We start from the raw sequence: 19,009 nt of genomic DNA on the forward strand, positions 1-19,009 counted from the left end.
TTGCACTCCACCTTTTAACACACTTTCAGAAGCTCATTCATGTTTATCTCGCGCTGTAACTGGTGTTATTAAGGCGGAGGAGAAGATCATGTGCTTCTCTAGAGCTGAGCCAGAGCGATCTCACGCCACAGCGACAAAACGCTATTTATGTTTTTGAATATCGTAAGAAAATGGACGTAATTTGAAATCTGAGACTTTGTTTCATATCAATAGTAACAAAGCACAAAGATTATTGCGATTGATTGGATGGGATGCGCTACAATGTTCCATTCATTCATCAACAGAAAACAGGATGACTAATCGATTCTTGGGATTTAAGAATCGATATCGTTTCGTAAAAATGAGAATCGATTAAAATCGAGAAATCGATATTTTTTACCCAGCCCTACTCTCCAGTTAGTAGTTTGCTAGTCACTCAGCATTTTCACTAGCCACAATTTTGTCATTGATACCGTGGGGAAAAACTGCCATATAGATATTTTTAATATTATCTCATAATTTGTCAGCAGGTTTATTAGGCTGCTGTCACTTTAAGACCTAATGCACTGATCCAATATACTGTTACACATGCGTTTTCTTTCTCAGCAGTTTACGTTCACTTATAATGTAACTGACTGTGTTAATGTCAATACTCGCCATGACCGGCATTTTGACATTATTTTGTATGTGTTTGACTGTTTAAGCGCGAAAAGCAGCGAAAAATAACTCAATTTAGTACTGAGAGGCGGCTTTATGTGTGCAATACGCGCAATCCCACGGCGAAATTCAAGCCCTGTAACAGCAACAATATTCATCCGGAGCAAATGAAACGAGTGACGAGAGGCGGGTTTGTGTGTCACTCGCTGTCAGAGAGAGAGAGAAAGAGACGGGGTATCGGTATCAGGTATGCACTATAAAAAAATGATATGATCAATAAGTTAAAAAAACATGTATTTTTACATTGCTTTAACTCATCAAAATAAGTTAAGCAATTTCCCTTTTTTTAATAAGTTATACAAGATTCAACTCATTTTTAAATCAGTTTAATGTAATTTAAGTTGAAATGACTTAAACATCCAAGTTGATTGCACTTTTTTTTGCCAGTGTACTTTAAAACCAACGTGACCCAATCATAATTAATCAGGAGACATATGAGTATTGACTGAATCTGAAAGACTAAACAGCTGGGACGGATAATCAATAGCATTTCTAAAGAGAAACATTTGCATATTTTCTCAGAGAACATCTTTGTTAGGAACAAATTAACATGTTGTCAAAACACTCAGTATTTCCCGGCTCCAGCTTGACGTGTTGGAGATTGAATGGCTCATCGCATCAGTCGTGAAACAGCACGGCACCACATGTATTAGTGAAGCCTTGCCATGCTGACAAATGTGATGGATCTGTCAGAATCAATCCTCTACATCTACAAGGACAAGTAGGATATGTTTCTTGGTGAAATAATGGCGGGAACGAGTGGCTCCTGTAAGGCATGATTCTGCTTCCCATGAGCCTTCAGGAATAATCAATATCCAGTCCAGTCCCAACACCAGCTCCTCCAGCTGTGCCAATGATGGTTAGTGTAACGCTCTCGGGAGGAGGAATGAAGTCCTCCAGAACTTATACAGGTAATAATACAGATCCTCTCACATCAGCACTGTGAAACTAAACGCTGCATAATACGAACAGACAATCCAACATGTGCAATATCTCAAGATCTGATATTACTATCAGCACAAGATGCTATCACTGTAAAACCCGTCCAGAAGAGCACCTGCGCTCCCAGTCTAATCAACTTCTGATTTATGAACGTAAAGAAAAAGAGTGACAGAAACAAATGATGTGTTCAGAAGGTAAACAAGCTCAGAGTAAGTCACACACAGCTTCAGACCTTCAGGAAGTCCTCTAAACTTCTCAGCGAGAAATCTCAAAGTTTCACTGCAGACGGTGGGAAAAATGCCAACGGGCAATTAGTGTTTCCTTCATTATACAGTGCAGAGAGATTCTTCCTGTGCTTGAGAAAGAGTCCTTCTAATGACTGAACATAAACCAGCAGTTCAAACACACACACACACATGTCTGGTTCACTATCTTTGTGGGGACTCTCCATAGACGTAATGGTTTTTATACCGTACAAACTGTATATTCTGTCCCCTTACACTAACCCTACCCCTAAACCTACCCATCACACACACACACACACTAACCCTACCCCTAAACCTACCCATCACACACACACACACACTAACCCGACTCCTAAACCTACCCATCACAGGAAACATTCTGCATTTTTACTTTCTCAAAACAACTCATCCTGTGTGATTTATAAGCCTTTTGAAAAGTGGGGACCGCTGGCTGGTCCCCACAATGTAGGTGATCTCAGGTTTTACTATTCTTATGGGGACATTTGGTCCCCACAATGTAATATAAACAAGGGCACACATACACACACACACACACACACACACACACAACGCATTTAAAGCTTTTAAAAGCCTGCAATGATTCACTGTTAATCAAATAACAATCTGGTTCTAGTTATGGAATTTTGAAAAGATTGATAATAACACAGTATGATTATAATATAATATAATATAATATAACATAATATAATATAATATAATATAATATAATATAATATAATATAATATAATATAATATAATATAATATAATATAATATAATATAATATAATATAATATAGTCTACTTTATGGGTCATGCCTGGGATTCGGTGCCTTTTGTGTCCCCAGTAAAGATCATGATCTTACTGCCTTAAAATGTTGAACAATATCAATGTTAAACATGTCTTAGTCATAAATAACACCATTTGAATTCTAAGCATAATAAAAATAATAATTTGAGACATTTTAATGCATTTTGAGCCACCATATATCACCATTTTCCCTCAAAATAAAAAAAAACTAAAACAGTTAGTATAAAAATCAATAGTCAAAAATCCAAAAAGTTATATTTTATATACTCAATCCTTATTATATACTATTTTTTATTACAATAGTTTAATCAAATCATCAAAAAACATACTAATAATTCAGTGAATAAAAACATATTTTCGGCATTTGCATCTGAAAACAAAAAATACAAAGTGATGCGTCTCTGAGAAAGTACAATTCATACACCATATTTATATTACAAGTATATGAAACTGTTGTTCATTTGTCCTTAAGAGGGTGGACATTTTTGATCTTTCATTTCATTTCTTCTGTTTAATAATGGCCTCCTCCCATCTATACACATTAGTCAGGGTAGATGGGATTATTGATTTGAATGAAAACATAGACTTTCAAAAAATATTTCATGAAAGTTTTTTAGTTAAGCTGTTTCTGCAGGAGAACTCAGTGCTTGTGGGTTGCTCTCTTTGACCAGTATCTCGTTCTCACTATCTCCTCTTTCCTAAGCCATCCTCAGATGAGTAATATAATAGTTGACATGCTAGAGCAATCCGAGGAAGTGCAGGCATTTTCATTATTAATGCCAGTCTGTAATTATTTAATGAGACACATTTAATTGTTGTAAATGAACAGGAACATGTCATTTTTAGCTCAAATGTTCCTCTACATGTTAAATCAGGCTTCATGCGTTGCATTATGATGGTCACCTGACACTATTTTAACTGCATTTGATGGAAGCTCAGAGTAACAAGCTACAGTTTTCAGTGATTAATGGTGTAACGTTACACAATTCTCACATTTTATTGCTCAGAGAGTTGTGCAGCTGAGCAAAATGAGGCAATATCAAGTGCACTTGATTAAAATGTCCACGATTCACAGTCCCATCAGGCATTTAAATCATAGAAATTAAAATGAATCCCCATAAAGGCGCTTTTACATCTAATACATTCTTCTTTTTTTCACCTGAGCTGGGCTTGTTTTGTTTTTTATAACAAAAAAGTTATATTTTTGGGCAAATGTAAAGACCCTTTCACACCAAAAGTGAAATAATAATCCTCAGGCTGAAGGAAACGCAGGTTTACAGTCGTGTACAGTAGAGGCTCAAGCAAACCTTTCAGCTGATGTTCTGGAGAACAGAAGAATATGATGCAGGAGAAAAAAGTTTAACACTTACTTTACCAATAAAAACCAAAAAATCTAGTCATTTTTGCTAATGGTTTAATCAATAATCGAAGGTCAGAAGCAAGTACATTGGTCAATAAAGTGAGATTAAATGCATAAAAAATTTATGTTTTATTTAACATATTTAGCTAGTGGAGGTTTGCATAGTATTCTGATTCTGCATTTCACAGATTTAATTAATTTTGAGGAATATTGAATCTTTTTTTTTTTTTTTGTGCAAGTGAGATGAGGAAATGCTCACATTTAGTCTAGAAATCAAGCGTAGCGTCAGTTCTGGCAGGTCACGTTAGTCAAGCTCTCGTCAGTGACTCTCAGCTGATCCACATCTACCTATAGGAATACGACACCTATCACTGTATTCATATATAAGCTCATCAGTATTATATGCGTTTCTCAGGAGCTGATTACCCTCCTCCCTCCCCAGCTCCACCTGTCTCTGTCAGGATTTGGTATTCTGATTCCCCTTGAGTCAGAATAAATTCTCGAATTATGTTGTACATTAAAATATTGGCATTAATGCAACACATTTATGTTGGTTCAGTTCTCTTTACCCTGAGGGGGGTTAGTGCTGCTCTCCTGCTCTTATCCATGCTAGGCTGGGAGTTCTTGCCCAGAACAGAACCAGACCGCCAATCCAAACTGTATGCTAATTGTCGATCGTATTTGACGATAGTGATCCTGACAGAACTACAATAACCATCATGTTCACACACACACCTCTGCACTTCGATTAATCTCAACATGAGGACAGGAGAGCTGTCAGTCATTAAATGGGAAAACAAAGTAACTTGTGTTACTTATTTGAAACAGTAACTCAGATATTTTGTTGTAAATTTTAAAAGTAATGCGTTACTTTTCTAGTTACTTGAAAAAGTAATCTGATTACGTAACTCAAGTTACTTGTAATGGGTAACTCCCAAAACTGGTCAGCAGCTCTGATTACCTCACACACTGCACTGAACATTTCTAAAACTTTTAGGGCCCTATTTTAACGATCTGAAACGCAAGTATCAAGCGCGAAACGCAAGTAACTTTGTGGGCGGATCTCTGTTGCTATTATACCGGCGGGATAAATGACTCTTGCTCCCGACGCTAATCTAAAATGTGTTGGTCTGAAGTCGCTTCATTACTCATAGGTGTGGTTTGGGCGTAACGTGAAATAAACCAATCAGAGCATCGTCTCACATTCCCTTTAAGAGCAGGCGTGCTTGTTCCATGGCGGATTGCTATTATAACGGCGGATTTGCCAGACGCACGCCAGGAGCGGTTCACAGCCGAGGAGACCGGCGTTCTCGTCAGGGCCGTAAAACACAGAGAAGTGACATTGGGGATGGAGAAACACACACAAATTAGCTTCGGTTAAACAGGCGTATGATAATTTGGGTAAATGTGTAAGCTAGATTTATGCCTATTCTTTCACATCTTCATGGACACCACAATGATTTCCCTCGTGTGGAATATTTTTCCTTGTAATTATGTATGGTTTTCTAAAAATGTGAACTGCGTCTGTGTAGATGAGAGAAGCAAAGTGTGTGTGTGTTGTGCACACGCTACATTGATAATGGCCAAGCATGCGCTCTTAAAATAGCATCTGAATAACGCGCCGCTGACTTTAGACGAGGTTTCTCCTGGTCTGTGGTGGAATTGTTTTCTGAAACTGCAAAATAGCACCAGGGAACGTTTGCACCGGAACACGCCTCCTCTTTTCGCTGAACCGCCCCCGGGAGCGCAAGTTCATTCCCTAATTTACCGACGTGCGTCTGTGGAGGGAAAAGTCCTCTGTGCGTCGGGTGCAAAATAGGAATGATACATGCGTCAGTGTACAAAGTCAATTGCTCTGGGAGCAAGATAGGGCCCTTAGTCTTTTATGTTCAAACTGGAGTCAGACAATGATGGAGAGACTCAAGAAGAAGTGACAACATGTAGAAGCAACAGGACATTTCTGAATGGTTAGTTGATGAATTTATGTAGCTAATGTATAGTTATCTTCTAGTCATTGATTAGCATATTCTGTCATGATAATCTATAAATCGCATTCCCGGGGGCGGGGTTTATGTAAATTTTAGGGTTTGTGATGTCACTAAACCTGAAGAAGCTCTTTGTCGGCCCTATCAGCCGTTTGTTGTAGTCCTTAGCGATTTCTGTAAAAGAAATGATCTTTTCATCGGCAATCGGGACATTTTCCCAATGAGCCTGTAGATTATGTAACCGCATTACATTAGAAAACAGCATCTTTTTCTTTTGTGTTTCACAGTTTGAAACCACATGATGATTGTCATTTTTGTGTGAACGCTTGAGTATTTCCATAAACACAATTCAACATCAAATTGCAAAACAGGATTTGTTTGTCCGCGCGGCGAGTTTTAATAGTGTTGCGATCTCACATCAGGGGAAGTGACCGTGAAGATGTCTATTTCTGAAACAAATATCAGCGGATGAAAGGGTGCCGCTGGAAGTCATTTGTGTGTAAAGGTTGAAGAGATTGAGACACGCTGCCTTTTCTTCCCACGAGTCCTCCTTTGTCCAGGGTCTTTTGGAGAACGGATCGCTCCGGGGTTTGCGGATAGTGCTGGATTTACACGCTAGCCTCTCACATGACTGCACGCAAACCACGGCTCGAGTGATCGACTTTGTTTCCGCCGAGACTTTAATAACCTGTGTCTCAATGCCGGCCTGGAGAAAGAGCTTCCGCCGGGGAACAGAGCCCAAACATGTCGACGACATCAGTGATGCTTAACCTCACACCCGAGCTTACGTTCAGGAGCTCACACTGATGCTCGAAAGATTGGGATCGGTGCGTTTTTAATGTTTTTAAAAGAAGTCTCTAATGCTCATCAAGGCTGCATTTATTTGATCGAAAATACAGTAAAAACAGTGAATTATTATTACAATTTAAAATGACAGTTTTCTATGTGAATATACAGTAAAGTGTAATTTATTCCTGTGATCAAAGCTGAATGTTCAGCATCATTACTCCAGTCTTCAGTGTCACATGATCCTTCACAAATCACTCTAATATGATGATTTGATGATCAAGAAACATTTTTATAAAAAAAATCAATACTTTTATTCAGCAAGGACGCATTAAATTGATCAAAAGTGTCAGTAAAGCAGGACGAGGACGGTGGCGTGACTGATAATGAGCGACGCACCGGTCTCGACGACAGTGAAGATCGAGAGAGGACCAGGCCTGGATTTATGTTGTTTTATGTTTATGTTCCGTGAGGGGATGCTATTATTTTTATTATTATATGTTTTATCTTTTACTTTCGTTTTGTATTTATTTATGGATTAAAGTCTTTGAATGTTCGTCGGTTCCCGCCTCCTTCTTCCCACAACGTCTACCTTTGCTACAAAGACATTTACAATTTTACAAAGTATTCTATTCTATCAAATAATTGCTGTTCTTTTGATCTTTCAAGAATAGAAAACAATTATTTTAAAGTGGAATAATATTTAACATTATTACTGTTTTTTGTTTTGTTTTAATGAAATAAGCGCAGCCTTGTAGAGGGATTCCTGATCATGAGGCGAGCTGCCCTTTAATGCGATGCCTGGGATCCGTTTCAGAGAGAGCAGATGTCATGTCACTTCCTGAACACACACACACGACTCCCTGCTGCCGCCAGTGTGTGTGTGTGTGTGTGTGTGGACCCCCGCCGGCGCGCTGTCGAAGCCTCTCAGATGTCCACCGTCCCGGGGTCCATGATGTGCTGACGCTGCATATTGATCCACCGCAGAGGATCCACCTTTGCTTTGCAGATGCTCACAGTGTCGGCGTCTCTTGGGTTTGCCAGGAAATTTGATTCAATTCGACACGCGAACCGCATCTGAAACACGACTCAAATGGACTGATTTCACCAGTAAAGTCATGATGTTTTTAACTCCAAATAAATAGCCTGTGATCACATTTTTTTAGTAATCATCATAAATTAGGTATCAGTAATTAAAAAAATGACCCCTTTAGTCAGTCATTTTCTCCCTTAAAACTCATCTTTGGTCATCAAAATGACATATTTAAACCTTTTTCCTTGAAAAAATGTTATTCGTGTCTTAAAATATCTTGAATGTAACTCGACACCCTTGCCTCATTTAGTATGCGTGCTTCTATGAATATGCAAATGAGCCCTGCCTCCACTCACTCACTCAGCTCAGAGATCCACTGGTTGACGATCTTTTTTTCTCTCACAATTGTGAGGAAAAAAAGTCCGAATTGTCAGTCGCAAGAAGTTGCAATTACCTTTTTCATTTTTTATTTATTTTTTATTCCATGGCATACATTATGCACTGGAAAAAGAAGATCGAGTTGAGATGAATTGCATTGTGGGACGAAGCGTTCTGCACAGTGTGTTCTGTGAGATTCGGGACAGTAAACAAGCCTGGCTGATGCTGGTAATGCAGTGAAATTACTCAAATGTAGAGTCTCTTTGGTCAGTGAGGCGGTGTTTTAGAAAGTCTCGTCTCTAACCATCTGTCAATCATCCTCCTCTCCTCCCAGATCAATCTCTTAAAGATGAAGTGTGTCATTTCTAGGCATTGGTGAGAAAGCATGACAGGCCGTCTGTCCATAGTATGCAAACGCTCTCTGAAACATCGTCCGGGGCTCGTGTCGAAGCAAGCACACACACATCAGCCATAACACATGAAATATTAAAGATGTGTCCGAGCTATATCTGGTCCACAGGATTCATCTCCTGACTCTAGTGAACTCCATGAATCTGCACTACTAGAGATTCATTTGCTTTATATTCTCAGCTCAGCACTGCTCAGATCATTTACCTTTAGCAGAAACAGTTTTATTTATACTTTGTGTGACCAGCATCTTTCACTTATACTTGGTATCTACCTCTATTTACATTCAACACAGTGTAAACAGCATCAACGTTTGTTTTTGCCTTAAATATATTAGCATGAAAAGCAGATTAAAACAGATGTTAAATCATGATTGGATGAGTAAAATTAATGTTTGCTTGTGGTAAAAGTAAAATTAAATGCCTGTAACGGTTCTTGCAATGTAAAGTTTTCAATGTGACTCGATTCGTTTCATTTCTTCTCGCTGGCGTGTGGCTTCACAATAAGGACAGCTGTTCAGACGCCATTAAGAAAGTATTATACAACAGCTGCGTGAATCATATTTCATTCTGTGAGTCATGAGTTATAAAAGATTTATGGCAGTTTAAGGCAGATTAGCCCATTTCCAGAGCAGTAATGCAGATTATTTACAGACTAACATGACAATTACTGTACTATACTGTAGTGAAAAAATTAATCTGTAGAAAAATTTCCAGTAAGTTGGGGATATTAAAGGGATGGTTCTGAGTAAAATCAACCTAGGGTCCTTTGCACCATGACCTCGAGCCAAACACCCCCCAGAAGCCTTTTCCCCTTGGTTGAGCATTATTAAAGTTAGAGCTTATTTAGAGATATCAGCCGATGGTTTAGTGCAGGCGCTAATGGATCCAATGATGTATCTGGTAAATTGACAACTTAGTGTTAACTAATAATTGTTATAAACTGGTACTACCAACAAAATATTAGTGCATTCCTGGAACTGGGCGTTGTTACACTACATCCTTATGATCGCTTTCTGCAGGACTTTTACGTGCTTTTCCCAAATCCCTGAAGTGACGTCGGTGTCCAGGTTAGCGGTAGCATTAGCCGTCAGGCAAGTGTTATTTAAATAAACTCCTGATGTACTTACACACTTTCCAATGCCTCGTTTTATGAGTACAGAACCTGTTTGTCCTACTGTAGAAGTGTGGTGCCATTCTGGGCATTATTAGTGGGGTCATTTACCAGATACATCATTGGATCCATTAGCGCCTGCACTAAACCATCGGCTGATATCTCTAAATAAGCTCTAACTTTAATAATGTTCAACCAAGGGGAAAAGGCTTCTGGGGGGTGTTTGGCTCGAGGTCATGGTGCAAAGGACCCCAGGTTGATTTACTCCGAACCATCCCTTTAATTCAACTGTATAATACAACAAAACACAAGCAAACAGCTGTGAAAAATCAATATTAACATTACTTTGGAAATTGTTTGAGAAAAATATCTCAAAACTTCCTCATTAGTCCAAAAACAGCTTTTACTGAAACCAAGCTGCCAAAAGGACTCGTTTCGGAGTTTGTCTCAGTATGACATCACAGAGAAGAAGAAGATCGACGCCCACTTCTACATCACTGACTCTTAAGCCCCGCCCACCGATTTGCGAATGTCATTTAGTAGTAAATACGAGAGAGACTCCAACACAAGATTACTCCAGCAACAAAACATAGAGACGCCTCTCAGGATTACAAGACATTTTTTTGCATTGCCCTCCTTATGATCCTAACTGTTAAATGAACTATTTTTAATAAATTGGCAAATCGCGTCAGTAAGGCCCCGTCCACACTACTGCGTTTTCGTTTAGAAACGGAGAATTAAAACGAATACGATCTCCGTCCACACCAGCGTTTTAGCTGCGTATTAGAATTGATCTCCGTCCACATTAAAACGACTGAAAACGCGGATCACGTGACCATTCACCAACACTGGGCATGTGCGAGCCGGTGTAAACACAACTTTATTGATAAAATTATCCCACCATGCGCTGGTTCTTCCCGGGTTTACCCAAAACCGACGCTCCATATACACGGTCGATACCGGGAATTGTCAAACGTAAACTATTTTATAGGGAATTGTCAGTTGCACACGGGAATTGTAACATTGTCACTATTTTACCGGGAATTGTCACAGATCGCTCGAATAATAGCTTGCCTCCGGCGCATGTAGGCAGTTAGCATTGTAAAATGCAGAATTTACTTGCACAACAGCTGCTAGAAAAGATATAGCCTACGCCATGACTGATGACACCCAATCATAGATCCGAGCGTGAGCCTCTACTACGTCATCGTTTCTAAAGTCCTCTGTTTTGACCCGTCCACACTAAAACGCCCTCCGGAGATTCAAAACGAAAAACGGGTCGGCAGCGTTTCTAAACTTCTCCGTTTTGGGTCTCCGTTTTTGCCGTTTTAGTGTGGACGGGAGGTGCAAACGTAGCAAAAGGTCTCCGTTTCTAAACGAAAACGCAGTAGTGTGGACGGGGCCTAAGACTCCATTGTTTGTTCACTGCAGATTCGTTTTTAAACACGACACAGTTCGACGCAGAGAGACTGAAAATAAAAGATGATGCAGTGACTGATATAATATAATAAAATGCATCACAAATAGATAAGGAATAAATATAAATAAAGATGATTAATTTCCGGAGAATAGAGTCTCCTTGATATTTGAGGTTTAGGTTTGTTTTCTTCTGATTCATGATCAGACTCTGGCTCAAACATGAGTGGCTGAATTTCAGCGGTTGCCTTTTTTTTTTTCAAAACAATTCCTCACGTGTAATGGCGGGGACATTGAAAATTATTTTAATATGCAAAACTGTTACCCAATCATAGCAGTGTCATATCATTATAAGTGGGCTTCGGAGGACATTATAAAAATTGACTCCTTTAATCAATGTTGGGAAGCTGCTTTGAAACCATATCTGAATAAGATACTCATAATTTAAAGTAGTTCAACTACAGTCAAGAGTAGTTTACTGAGAAGTGCATTTAAAAAAAATTTTTTTATAGTTTGTTAAAATGAATTGTCTGGACTTTCCCAACGAGAGAGAGAGAGAGAGAGAGAGAGAGAGAGAGGTTAAAGAGAGCTTGTTTTTTATTGCCTCAGGTTGTTTGGCTGTAAAACTGCGGGAACAACTCAATATGACAAAGAAAAACAATGTTTTGTTATCTTACACCACTGAAAAAAGTAGCCCGTTACTGTAAACGCTAAAAACAGCAGAAGGACTGTCACAAACACACATTTCCACTGTCTCTACTGAACACGTCACATGCCGACTTTTGTGCTCGATGTGGACAGACTGATAGCATTAACTACATACTTTTATGATACTGTACTTTCAGCATTGTTGGCTAAAATATGATTTTCGGGTGAGTAAATGATGACAGACGTTTCATTTTGCAGTTGTACATTTACCTGCTCTAAATCTGCTTGAGTTTTAGTTAGAGACGTTGGCAACAGCTCATTTTAATAGCATTACACAAAATGCTTGTGTCCCAAATACTGCCCTAAACCCTTGGGTCCCAAGTCCTCCATTTGGTGACATAATGCAGGATAGTGGACAAGCAAAAGCATGAGCACCAGAGCCTCCAAACATCTACATGATATTAAAGGAGTCCTGATACTTTACTCTCCCCCACGTCATCCAAAATTCATCCAATCCTTCAGTCGAATAGAAATGAAGGTTTTTGAGGAAAACATTCCAGGATGTTTCTCCATATAGTGACTTCAATGGGGTCCAACAGGTTGAAGGTCCAAATGTGAGTTTCAGTGCAGCTTCATAAATGTAGAGTAGTGTGAAAACTCCATCTAATTATCTCCTCCAACCTCAAAATCATCCGACATCATTGTTTTACCTTTTATTTTATTTTATTATTTTTTTTGTAAATAGCGTTAGATTTAGTCTTTGCATGTTCGCTTTATAAACACTAGGTCGGTACTTCCACCTACGTCACACTTGACCTTTCAACGTGATTACGTAATGTGTGGCGCATCAGTGCTAATGCAAGATGAGTATTTGGTGTTAAAAAGTATATGAATGTTTATTTTTTCTAGAAAATGTCCGCTGGTTTGTCTAGATAAGACTCTTATTCCTCGGCTGGATCGTGTCGAGACTTTGAAGCTGCACTGAAACTCACATTTGGACCTTCAACCCGTTGGACCCCATTGAAGTCACTATATGGAGAAAAATCCTGGAATGTTTTCCTCAAAAACCTTCATTTCTTTTTGACTGAAGAAAGAAAGACATGAATATAATTTTTGTAACGATGCAACAGGAAGAAAAAAAATTTCGCTCCCCAAAAGACCTTTCAAGATCAGATCTTAAAAGAACCATTTTTGTCTTAGGGTGATGAACATTTTAAAGTGTCCCTATTATTACCTTTCATGTAGTGTGTGATACATCTGATTGTGAATGTAAAAGGTCTACAAAGTTAAAAGTGCAGATAAATGGTAGTCCAAAAATAAGAAGTGATTCTGAACTGAAATGAGTCGTCAATATTTTTAGTCTCACTTCCTGTTGAATCTGCCTAGGTTTGTAACTAATTTGCATAATGTCAGCCTGTGGTCTTGATTGGCTGAACAGCATCTCTTAGCCCCGCCCTCAATCACTGTAGTTTATCTGAGACTGGAAGAGTTTGGTTCATGTTGTTCATGTCGAGAAGACGCTGTTTTCTGCTAACAAAGCAAATCCACTTTGATGAGATTGATACGGTAAAACCCACACCATCGTTACTGTTCGTATCACTGTGTGATCAAGAGCTGAGATTCTAACCCCGCCCACCTTCTGACTCAGCGCGCGTCACTCAGCTCGCTCTGCTACTCCGGTTATCTCTGTGTATATTTTAGGCAACGAAATATGTTATAAAACACCATACTAACTATTTTCGTTTTCATTTAAAGAAATCTTAAACATTATAGCCACACAAATGTGGTTCAGGCAACGCGTATTGATTATATTCACTGCACATAACGTTTGCCTATTTATGAAAAAACTAAATATAAAACACAAACCTGCCTCTTTTCATTTTAAATATAATATAAAAATATTAAACATTTTATGGTCCAGGCAATATGTGCATTTGTACTAAACAACAGATTTTGCAGTAAACAACATTACAGATCATCTTTGTTGTATTAAAATGACAAAACTCAACCCAGTCTCTTTTTGTTAAATTTCAGTTTTATCAATATTAGCCATTATAAAAGTATAAGTAAAAGGTATAAGAAGCTATACAAATAAAGCAAACAATTCAGTCAAACATACAAAGTCAGCGCTCTAGTCTAACCATACATCGGTAAAGTTAAATAGCTTATAAAGTTATGAAACTTCCCCTCAGCCAAAATGATTGCCCAGGGAAAAAATTATAGATTCACGAGACCAAAAATCGCCCATTAGATATACACAAGACGAATTATATCTCATGTTTAACCACTACAGAGACGCCAGAGTCAGCGGCAAACGTCAGCACGACTAGCCGAGGAAAGGCTGCTCCAGGCGGGGTACATGAACACCGAGCGCCCGGTCATCGCTGGATCAACTGGATAAAATTTTCATAAATCTTTAAATAAACCACAGATTTGAGCTTTAAACAACTACATTCTCGCCTGAAAAACTCTTAAAACTACATTTCATGATACAGAAACAGTAGTATTATATGTCAACTGTATTAAAAAAATGGTGCTTCTTATGTTGTCATTCCCCGTGGCGCTGCCTTGTCAGCTGTCAATCAAGCTGTCAATCAAAGTTAACCACGCCCTTATTGTCATATACTTTATATCTAAATACGATCTAAACTAACGAGTTAGAAAAAAATTCACCCCCCTCACAGTTGTCAGGCACTCGGAAGCTATCGAAAAATACAATAAAAGTCCATGGGACCAACCTGTAAAAACATGAATTTATGCTGTGAAAACGGACATTTTAACATGGGGGCTATGGACATTTGCTCCCTTTTGGGACCTCCCTCTAGCGGATTTTCAATGTATTGCAGTTTTTCGCACTTCCGGGTAGGCTTCATTTTTCAGATGAGAATGTTGCCCCTTGGTCGTAACCCAGCTGTGGGCTCGGGAAGTGTGTGTCGTAACCTAGCTGTGGGCTCGGCGAGTGTGTGTCGTAACCCAGCTGTGGGATCGGCGAGTGTGTGTCGTAACCCAGCTGTGGGCTCGGCGAGTGTGTGTCGTAACCCAGCTGTGGGCTCGGCGAGTGCGTGTCGTAACCCAGCTGTGGGATAGGGGAGTGTGTGTCGTAACCCAGCTGTGGGCTCGGCGAGTGTGTGTCGTAACCCAGGTGTGGGATAGGGGAGTGTGTGTCGTAACCCAGCTGTGGGCTCGGGAAGTGTGTGTCGTAACCTAGCTGTGGGCTCGGCGAGTGTGTGTCGTAACCCAGCTGTGGGATCGGCGAGTGTGTGTCGTAACCCAGCTGTGGGCTCGGCGAGTGTGTGTCGTAACCCAGCTGTGGGCTCGGCGAGTGCGTGTCGTAACCCAGCTGTGGGATAGGGGAGTGTGTGTCGTAACCCAGCTGTGGGCTCGGCGAGTGTGTGTCGTAACCCAGGTGTGGGATAGGGGAGTGTGTGTCGTAACCTAGCTGTGGGCTCGGGAAGTGTGTGTCGTAACCTAGCTGTGGGCTCGGCGAGTGTGTGTCGTAACCCAGCTGTGGGATCGGCGAGTGTGTGTCGTAACCCAGCTGTGGGCTCGGCGAGTGTGTGTCGTAACCCAGCTGTGGGCTCGGCGAGTGTGTGTCGTAACCCAGCTGTGGGATAGGGGAGTGTGTGTCGTAACCCAGCTGTGGGATAGGGGAGTGTGTGTCGTAACCCAGCTGTGGGCTCGGCGAGTGTGTATCGTAACCCAGCTGTGGGATAGGGGAGTGTGTGTCGTAACCCAGCCGTGGGCTCGGCGAGTGTGTGTCGTTACCCACCTGCGGGCTTGATGAGTGTGTGTCGTAACCCAGCTGTGGGCTTGATGAGTGTGTGTCGTTACCCACCTGCGGGCTTGATGAGTGTGTGTCGTAACCCAGCTGTGGGCTTGATGAGTGTGTGTCGTAACCCAGCTGTGGGCTCGATGAGTGGGCTCAGCGAGTGTGTGTCGTAACCCAGCTGTGGGATAGGGAAGTGTGTGTTGTAACCCAGCTCTGGGCTCGGCGAGTCTGTGTCGTTACCCAGCTGCGGGCTCTGGAAGTGTGTGTCGTAACCCAGCTGTGGGCTCGGCGAGTGTGTGTCGTAACCCAGCTGTGGGATAGGGGAGTGTGTGTCGTAACCCAGCTATGGGCTCGATGAGTGTGTGTCGTAACCCAGCTGTGGGCTCGGCGAGTGTGTGTCGTAACCCAGCTGTGGGCTCAATGAGTGTGTGTCATAACCCAGCTGTGGGCTCAGCGAGTGTGTGTCGTAACCCAGCTGTGGGATAGGGGAGTGTGTGTCGTAACCCAGCTATGGGCTCGATGAGTGTGTGTCGTAACTCAGCTGTAGGCTCGGTAAGTGTGTGTCGTAACCCAGCTGTGGGATAGGGGAGTGTGTGTCGTAACCCAGCTATGGGCTCGGCGAGTGTGTGTCGTAACCCAGCTATGGGATAGGGGAGTGTGTGTCGTAACCCAGCTATGGGCTCAATGAGTGTGTGTCGTAATCCAGCTGTGGGCTCGGCGAGTGTGTGTCGTAACCCAGCTGTGGGCTCGATGAGTGTGTGTCATAACCCAGCTGCGGGCTCAGCGAGTGTGTGTCGTAACCCAGCTGTGGGCTCGGCGAGTGTGTGTCGTAACCCAGCTGTGGGATAGGGGAGTGTGTGTCGTAACCCAGCTGTGGGATAGGCGAGTGTGTGTCGTAACCCAGCTGTGGGATAGGGGAGTGTGTGTCGTAACCCAGCTGTGGGATAGGGGAGTGTGTGTCGTATCCCAGCTGTGGGATAGGGGAGTGTGTGTCGTAACCCAGCTGTGGGATAGGGGAGTGTGTGTCGTAACCCAGCTATGGGCTCGATGAGTGTGTGTCGTAACCCAGCTGTGGGCTCGGCGAGTGTGTGTCGTAACCCAGCTGTGGGCTCAATGAGTGTGTGTCATAACCCAGCTGTGGGCTCAGCGAGTGTGTGTCGTAACCCAGCTGTGGGATAGGGGAGTGTGTGTCGTAACCCAGCTATGGGCTCGATGAGTGTGTGTCGTAACCCAGCTGTAGGCTCGGTAAGTGTGTGTCGTAACCCAGCTGTGGGATAGGGGAGTGTGTGTCGTAACCCAGCTATGGGCTCGGCGAGTGTGTGTCGTAACCCAGCTATGGGATAGGGGAGTGTGTGTCGTAACCCAGCTATGGGCTCAATGAGTGTGTGTCGTAATCCAGCTGTGGGCTCGGCGAGTGTGTGTCGTAACCCAGCTGTGGGCTCGATGAGTGTGTGTCATAACCCAGCTGCGGGCTCAGCGAGTGTGTGTCGTAACCCAGCTGTGGGCTCGGCGAGTGTGTGTCGTAACCCAGCTGTGGGATAGGGGAGTGTGTGTCGTAACCCAGCTGTGGGATAGGCGAGTGTGTGTCGTAACCCAGCTGTGGGATAGGGGAGTGTGTGTCGTAACCCAGCTGTGGGATAGGGGAGTGTGTGTCGTATCCCAGCTGTGGGATAGGGGAGTGTGTGTCGTAACCCAGCTGTGGGATAGGGGAGTGTGTGTCGTAACCCAGCTGTGGGATAGGCGAGTGTGTGTCATAACCCAGCTCTGGGCTCATGAACGTCCGGCACATGACGCATCAGAATGCAACATGCACTAACCTGATTCCCTACAGATGCAATCAAACACACACACACACACGTACGCACTCACACACACGCAGCGGTAATGAGCGAGCATCTCGCTGCCGGCACGATGAAGGATGATCCACAGCAACTTATGCAGTCATTACAGCAGACACACATTTACAGCTGAGCACTTGTGCATATGACACCTACTGCGCGAGATAAACGCCGTCTGAAACTTACATAACCTTTGCATACAAAACATCTTCAACATGTATATTATATTAATAACAAGTATTCTCTGTAACAGTACATGCTATATGACCATGACATATTTCAGCTATGAGACGGTACATATATATATATATATATCACTTTTTTTCAACATGTACAGTCAAACCAAACATAATTCAGACACCTTGCTCTCCTAACTAACATAAATGAACTATAGTGTCCTGTACCCACTAGTAAAAAAATATGATCAAAAATGATATATTGACTTGGTTTGACTGTATGTTATATTAAAAACAAGTATTCTCTGTAATAGTACATGCTATATGACCAGCTATGAAACTGACGTATTAATGAGGATCTGCTGACTTCGGTACGGACGAGATCCCCCTCGTGTTCTTACACAGCGCATCCAAAAACACAGTTTTGTCGCAGTGAAGGTACGACTCTGGAGGTCACCGCCATGTGTCCTCTGAACACGGTCTGAGAAACCTACATCCACACAACAAACTTTACACTCATTCTGAAGCGGTCGAACTCAACAACAGCGGGTCGGAAACTGTCCCCAGCTAAATCTGTCTGTGCTCAGGCGTATCTGAGGGCACCCATGCAAGAGAGCTTTGACATAATCCCATTCAACTGTAACTGGAGCTTCCAATGCTAGAGAAAACAGCCGTGACACACTGGTCAGGAGATCATTTAAGACAGCATGAAACCCAATGCGTCCCCACCTGCCAGCGTGCCAACCTTCTGCGTGTGAAGGACACATGCGCTTCGGCACAGCTGCTCCGTGTTCCCGAACGCCACAGAGACGCAAACATGCATTAACTGTCAAATGAAGCGGTTCTGGAAGCAGAGGTGAGTTTTACTTACTGAACCAGACGATCATGTCAAATCCACAATGCCGTGAGTCTCGGAGAAGAGTAATCACCCTTCAGCATCTGTACTGAGAGACGCAAACACAGACTCAACCGTACGACACAACACACTGACAGAGAGAGAGAGAGAGGGAGAGAGAGGGAGAGAGAGAGAGAGAGAGAGCGAGAAAGAGGGAGAGGGAGAGGGAGAGAGAGAGAGAGAGAGAGAGAGAGAGAGAGAGAGAGAGAGAGAGAGAGAGAGAGAGAGAGAGAGGGAGAGGGAGAGAGAGAGAGAGGGAGAGAAAGAGAGGGAGAGAGAGAGAGAGAGAGATGGAAAGAAAAGGAGAGTGAGGTGAAGGGAGGGGTGAACCCTGCAGAACATACAGAAAGAGAAAGAGACATGAAGGGATGGGAATGAGAAACACTCAGATAGATAGATAGATAGATAGATAGATAGATAGATAGATAGATAGATAGATAGATAGATAGATAGATAGATAGATAGATAGATAGATAGATAGATAGATAGATAGATAGATAGATAGATAGAT

At 42.0% G+C, this 19,009-nt stretch overlaps 1 protein-coding gene across 11 annotated transcripts in view; it reads right to left on the reverse strand.

The window, feature by feature from the left end:
• Nucleotides 1-19,009, reverse strand: part of atp2b2 (ATPase plasma membrane Ca2+ transporting 2) — a 193,273-nt gene that overhangs the window by 100,523 nt on the left and 73,741 nt on the right. For 9 of the 11 annotated variants that reach the window (XM_084394805.1, XM_084394808.1, XM_084394803.1 and 6 more), the window contains exon 1: nt 18,475-18,594. The exons of 1 other annotated variant lie outside the window; for it this stretch is intronic. The gene's annotated coding sequence lies outside the window, so the exon portion shown is untranslated. Of the gene's footprint in view, nt 1-18,332; nt 18,353-18,474; nt 18,595-19,009 lie in introns of those variants that run through there. One more of the 11 variants, XM_084394807.1, reaches the window with a different exon arrangement.

The sequence above is a fragment of the Rutilus rutilus genome (genome assembly GCF_951802725.1).
Source record: "Rutilus rutilus genome assembly, chromosome: 22".
Classification (NCBI taxonomy): domain Eukaryota; kingdom Metazoa; phylum Chordata; class Actinopteri; order Cypriniformes; family Leuciscidae; genus Rutilus; species Rutilus rutilus.